The sequence below is a fragment of the Aplysia californica genome, unplaced genomic scaffold (assembly GCF_000002075.1).
Source record: "Aplysia californica isolate F4 #8 unplaced genomic scaffold, AplCal3.0 scaffold01274, whole genome shotgun sequence".
In the NCBI taxonomy this organism is placed as follows: domain Eukaryota; kingdom Metazoa; phylum Mollusca; class Gastropoda; order Aplysiida; family Aplysiidae; genus Aplysia; species Aplysia californica.
The window spans coordinates 14,991-21,478 of NW_004798544.1; positions in this window are offsets into that span (position 1 = coordinate 14,991).

Below are 6,488 nucleotides of genomic sequence, written 5' to 3' on the forward strand. Positions count from 1 at the left end.
CCCAAAGCCTTTCTTCATTGCGGATTGCGTAGGGCCTAGATCTAGTATGAAGAGTCCGGACTCGTGTTGTTAGCACAGTCAAAATTAAATTGACTATCAAAGTATCTGATGCAATTATTTGCTCTTTGATAAAGTTTATTAGGTCTATTGTTAGTACTGATCCAGATTTTCTTTCTTTTCTGTCGCATGAACAAGAACGAAAAATGCTATGTACTGGAATGTGGGATCCGCTGCATGCCCCCCCTCTCTCTCTCTCTCTCTCTCTCTCTCTCTCTCTCTGGGTGTGTGTGTATGTATGTATTGTGTGTGTATGTGTGTATGTGTGTGTGTATGTGTGTGTGTGTGTGTGTGTGTGTGTGTGTGTGTGTGTGTGTGTGTGTGTGTGTGTGCCGTCATTTTTCCACGACTCACGGTATTAGCAGTGTAAGCATATTACTCTTTTCCATTGACGAAACAACCTTGAAGAAAGATGCCAGTTGTAACAAAGTGAGCACTTTTTCTCCTCAGTTCTTACTTTACCTCACCTTTTCCTTCCTGTGGTATCCTTAGGATGTCGAGGGGAGGTACAGGTTTCGGCGTTTGTGATAGAATGTTAATTAGTTATATTGTTCCAGGACCTTTTTAACCCCATCCAGTCAGGTCTTTCTTGGTCCTCCTCTTGATTTATAGCCAGATTCGCGGGTGTTGTAAGCTTTAGCCGCTAGTTGTTTCTGGGGCATTCAGGTTAGATGTCCGAACCATTTGACTCTTTGACGCTCTAATAAATTTACGACTGGTAGACGTATGGTCTCGTTCCTTATGCGGTCTCCTCTGGTGACGTTGGGGGTTTTGTGGAGACACCTAATTTCGCGTGCATCGATTTTTCTTTCTCATGCCTTGTTTAGAGACCGTGTTTGGCACTGGTATGTTAATGTTGGTATGAAGATTCTATTGATGAGCTAGGATTTTACTTCAGTTGGGCTGTTCTTGTGACTGAGAAGGGGTGCTAGCTGGTAGGTCACTGCATTTGCCTTCATAGTTCTTGTTTCTTTTTCTTTGTCCATACGCCCATCTAGTGTGAAGATGCTTCCCAAATATTTAAATTCCTCTACTTGTTGGAGTTGTGTTCCGTCAATAAAGATGTTGAGTCTCCCTGTTTTTATTCTAGCCTTCAGTACTTCTGTTTTTGAAATAGAGATTTTCATGTTTAGGTGTATACATTCCTCATTAATTAATTTTGTGGTGTTTTTTGTGATTCCTCTTCATCTGTGTTAAATGTACTCTGGTCATCAGCAAATAGAAGCTCATTCAGTTAATTGATTTTGTCATTTGCCTCTTTCGTGATCTTATTCATTTAAGTGATGAAGAGAAGCGGAGAGAGAACACACCCTTGTCTCACCCCAGACCTGATGGGGAACCAGTCCGATAGTCCTTCTGTTGACCTTACGGCACACAGGCTGTTTTTATAAAGTGCCATGATGTTCTCCAGCAATTGTCCTTTTACACCATATTCCTCTAAGACTACCCGCAGGGGCGGTGCCACTGACTGAAGTATCTTTAGGCCATCTCCAAAGAGACGACATTTCTCGTTCTAATGCCCAATAGAATTGTAAAAGGGCTGATCGAACAATGTCATGCTCATAACTGTGCCTGAACTACAACAGGGAACTGAGGCTTTTTCTTTCTTAATCCTTACTATTGTCATTTTCCTCTACTTCTTTTGTATGTTTGTCACACTCTTGTGACCCGCTGTATCCGGTGTGCCTTGACAGTCGAAGCAGACTTTGTGCTGTTGAAGCTATAGAGGTGAGCAGAGAAGTCCCTGTAAGGACTTCTCTGTTGACACCCACCCCTTGGTGCTCATATGACCTTATGCAGTTGCCAGTGCCGTAAACCCTCTACTAAAACCTCTGAGACGTCCCAAAGTTGACATCTGTTTACCCTGTCGAACGCCTTTTAGTGGTCCACGAAGACGATATTGAGGTCTTGTCATGTTCAATGGTAGTCAGTCTCACACAACTGTCCGAATGCAAAAAAAGCGTCAGTACAGCCCCTGCCTTTTCTAAAGCCAAACTAGGATTCATTGAGTTGAGTCTCTACAATTGGTCTCATTCTCATTTTCAGTATCTTGGCAAACGTTATATCCACATGGCTGAGAAGGGATTTTCCTCTGTAGGCTCTGTGTTGTTTTTGTCGTCCAGGCCAGGTGAAATATCCTCCATAACCCGAGTTCTCCGATGTGGCCGTATAGTTAGATCTCTTCTGCTGTGATGCTTTTAACGCCAATCGCTTTGTTTGTGGGGCTATTCTTTAAAACATGTTGGGTTTCACTCAGCAGTAGTGATGGTTCTGGAGTGGTTTCTTTCGATGAGAAGCTGTTTGCTGTTGTTTCTGCTGTAGGATTCAGCAGCTCTTGGAAATAGCGTTTCCATCTTTCCTTAATCTTTGGCTGTCTGAAAATAGGTTTTCCGTTCGCATCATTGACTATTTCAGTTGGGTTGAATGGTTCTTCCCGCATCCTCATGCTTTTTTTACTCTCTTGTAAAACTAAAACTCTCAAGGTCCTTCTTTACGTTTTGTCACCAGCTGTTCTCCATATATACTGTCCAGGATCTGTTCTTAGCTTCTTTAACTACCCTTGATGTTTAGCGGCGTTCCTTTCTGTATAGGATGTAATCTTCCTGTCTTTGATTTCTGCCACTTTTTGAATGCCTTTTTCTTCAGCTGGATGGCTTCCTTCTCATGGTCATTCCACCATATACATGTAGTTGTTTTCTTTTTCTGGCCTCTTGTTTTCCTGATGCCGCACTCTTCTTTAAATGCTCTGTTCACACATGCTTTGAAGTGGCTCCATTCTTCTTCAATGTCTCCCAGTTGTTTGGGAAATTTGTGAAATACATCTTTCAAACGTTCAGGTATCTTATCTTTGGTATTGTCATTTATGTTTCTGAGATTTACGACTTCTCGTCGTTTCTTTGCTTCTGACCTTTTCCTGCTTGGTGTGTCAATAGTCATGATGACTGGTCTGTGGTCAGTGTCTGTGATATAGATGGGAATCACTCTTGAGTCTCTGATTTTTCTCAGTTTCGATCTTTTGGCCCGGATAAAATCAATTTGTGATACTATCTTTAGGTCATTCCATTTGATTTGTACCAAGTTTTAACTTGACTCCCTTTGTGTTGGAAGAAAGTATTTGATATGACGAGGTCATGTTTTGCGCAAAACTGTAATAGCATTTCTCCATTGCTGTTTTGATCTGTTTCTCTGTCACTGTTTGGCCTCATGTATCTCTCCCACCGTCTTCCTTGTTTCCACTCTGCCGTTTAAGTCCCCGATGATTGTCACATTATCTTTGTCATCCACGGTGTTTAAAAGGTCACTCAGTTGATCATAGAAGTGATGTCGCTGTTCTTCGGGGTATGAGTCATTGCATGGTGCATATATCGGTATTTGATGACCCTCAGTAATGATCATATTCTATGGTGATTTCCCGCTTTACACCATACTCGTTGAATTTTTTTCATATTCTTCAAGTCTGTGTTATGCTTTTTTAGTTTAGTTTTAGCTTGGGTTGAACAGCACTTGAAACACAGATAGGTCATATAAGCCCCGAAGATTAGAGGTGTTACAAGAGAGTAACATACACAGAAAAGAACGAGGACAGAGTAGGACGACTGATCGTTAATAGGAAAAAAAGGAGCAAACTACACCCCAGAGCACCCGCCAACCTCCTGTTTGAGTTATGCATGTAAGATTGAAACTGCTTTCAATTTTAATCAGTTTCTCCCAATAGCAAGTTAAAGAACTCTTTAAAACAAAATGAGTGATGTTTTTCTTTTGAAAATCGGACCATTATTATGGAAAGTGTGCCGGTTTCTTTATTTGGACAATAGGCATCGGACTCCCGACGTCACGATTATGACGTAATTAAACGGTAAATAGACTTTTTCTCTTAATGTACTTGACTTTTATTTTTTATATATTGATTCTACAAATAACAACAAACAAAATGATACGTCAATGGTCACGATACAACTATTATAAACGACATTATGACGTTTTGAAGCAAAATTTGGAAGTTTGGTGGCACAAAACGCAGTGCAAAAATTTGGCCAAATCAGGGCGAAAATAGATTTACAAAAATGGTCGCTGCTTCTGAACTAACAAAGATAGCACAAACATTTAGAAAGCTCTGAAAACAGAAAGCCAGGCTCTTTCCTATAGTCCTAATTTTAGTGCCCTTGGAGAAGTTTGAAAATTTCACTGAAGTGCCTAGGGGAACCTTATAAGATATCTGCTCAAGGTATATTGTTGGTACATAAATTGCAACGTTGATGTGAATATAAAAAGTCTCCGATTTTTGCAATAAAATTTGTTATCGTGAAAGTTCTCTCTCCTGAACAATGGATAGGATTTGGGCTGGGCATGATCCCCCCCCCCCAAAAAAAAAAACAACAACAAACAAACCCCAACAACAACAACAAAACAAAAACAACAAAACACAAAACAAAACACAAAACAACAACAAAAAAACACAAAAAACAAAAACAAAACAACAACAACAACAAAACACAAACAAAAAAAACAACAACCTCATCTACCCTACATGTATTTAAAACAGGAAAATCCGATTTCATTGCGCCAAACCGCCACCAGTTCACGCAGTGAACTCCGGTCCATAGAAAGGTCGGTGCCATTTATTCCTCCACCGATGGCACATGTGTCTTGTAAACATAAAAATAGAGACGCGTCGCATAATGAAGGCTACAGTGCACTTTAGGCCCACAAATGTTAGGATTTAGGTCAACCAATCAATAAATCAATCAATATGTTCACTGAGGCAAAAACACATAAATAAGGCTCTACACATATTGTCAATAGTGTTATTTTCCCGCCTGAGGGTGGGGACTTAAACTAAACATACATGTAACTGATTCTTCCCAATTACAAAAAGACAAGAATAAAAACGCGTTCTCATTCTGAGATGGAGGCACGAGTCGTTTATAATGTGTGGGCTAGGCCTAAGTGAGAGTAAGAGGGTGGGGGGAAGGGGGGATTTTCTGTTGACTGACACGAATATCACACGAGAGCATTTCTTAAAAACCAAATTCGTTACCAGTAACCTACTACTACTACTGGGATCGATTTTGAAGCAAAATTCTATCGAGTTCGTTCACTTTCTCGTGCCGCCAGGTCCCCCCCCCCCCCCCCAATTTATTCTGATGCTGTCTTTTGGACTGCCCTATTTTGTTGTTGTTGCATACTACTACGGCATTTTATTTTAACTGACCCTAGGATTTTCATCTCTTTTAATCTGTGAAACCTTTGGGTTTTTTTTTTCAAAACACTGAATACCTTTGATCTGTTTGAAACATCACAGGATTCATTTGAAAGCCATCGATTTCAATGTACAAGCGTATTCATCTTCACAGTAATTGATGAATTAGTTTATCATGTATCACATTTTTACGGTTCGAGAATTTGCGTAAGCTAGACACAAAACCAATGACGGCTTTGATTTTCGCAATTTCTCAGGGCAAAAATAGTTCCTGAAGGTCAAATAATAATAGCATCCAACCCTCATTGCACATTGTAGCATGTGTGTTCAAATTCCTAGCGGATTTTGTCAAGAGATAAGTGAGATATGGCACTGCAAGCGTGGATACGAAAAAAGTAAAAAGTAAGCAGGTTGTAGACCAAAAAAAACGCACAGCACCCTCTAGGCTGTCATCCTCTTTTTTTTCTGATTTCTTCTACTTCTAGGTCTGCGCTATTTTAAGCCAGACGAGAGTTGTTAACTAAAATCGCTCGGCCGACCTCCCTGACCGAGTTTCTGTACTCAGTCTGTCGCTGTATGGCTTGCTTGGAAGGCTGCCAACTGCCAACAAAACACGATACTCTGTACAGCAGGGATTGGGGATGCCCTCCTCGCCACGCAACTCCCGTCGATGAAAAACATCGACAAGCTAAAACATACAAAAATATTTCATTCAGAGCACTCCGCTAACATGAACAAACAACCCCCTGCGCTCGATCGTGTGTTGTGGTGTGGTGCGGTGCGGTGCTGCACTTCCTCGTTTGTCGTACACTTATGTTATGTTGTGTTGTGTTGTGCACGTTACGGTGATGCACAGATCACACAGCTGTGACAGTCAGTGTTGTTGTTACGAGAGTGGTATGAATTGCTTGCGTTGACGTCAGGCTGTTTATGTGTTGTGACCTTACCGTATGAATGATGATGAATTGACTGCGCCCCTCCCTTCTCCTCCCCCTCCACAGACCTCCACAACACACATTGGTGCCTGTGGGGTCATGATTTTGCTCGTCGCCTCGTAGATCTAACCAAAAGACGTGGGTTCTTGGCTAGGCTATACGTTCTTATACTATCTCTCACCGTCTAGGTTCCAGGTTCTTGGCTATACGTTCTTATACTATCTCTCACCGTCTAGGTTCCAGGTTCTTGGCTATACGTTCTTATACTATCTCTCACCGTCTAGGTTCCAGGTTCT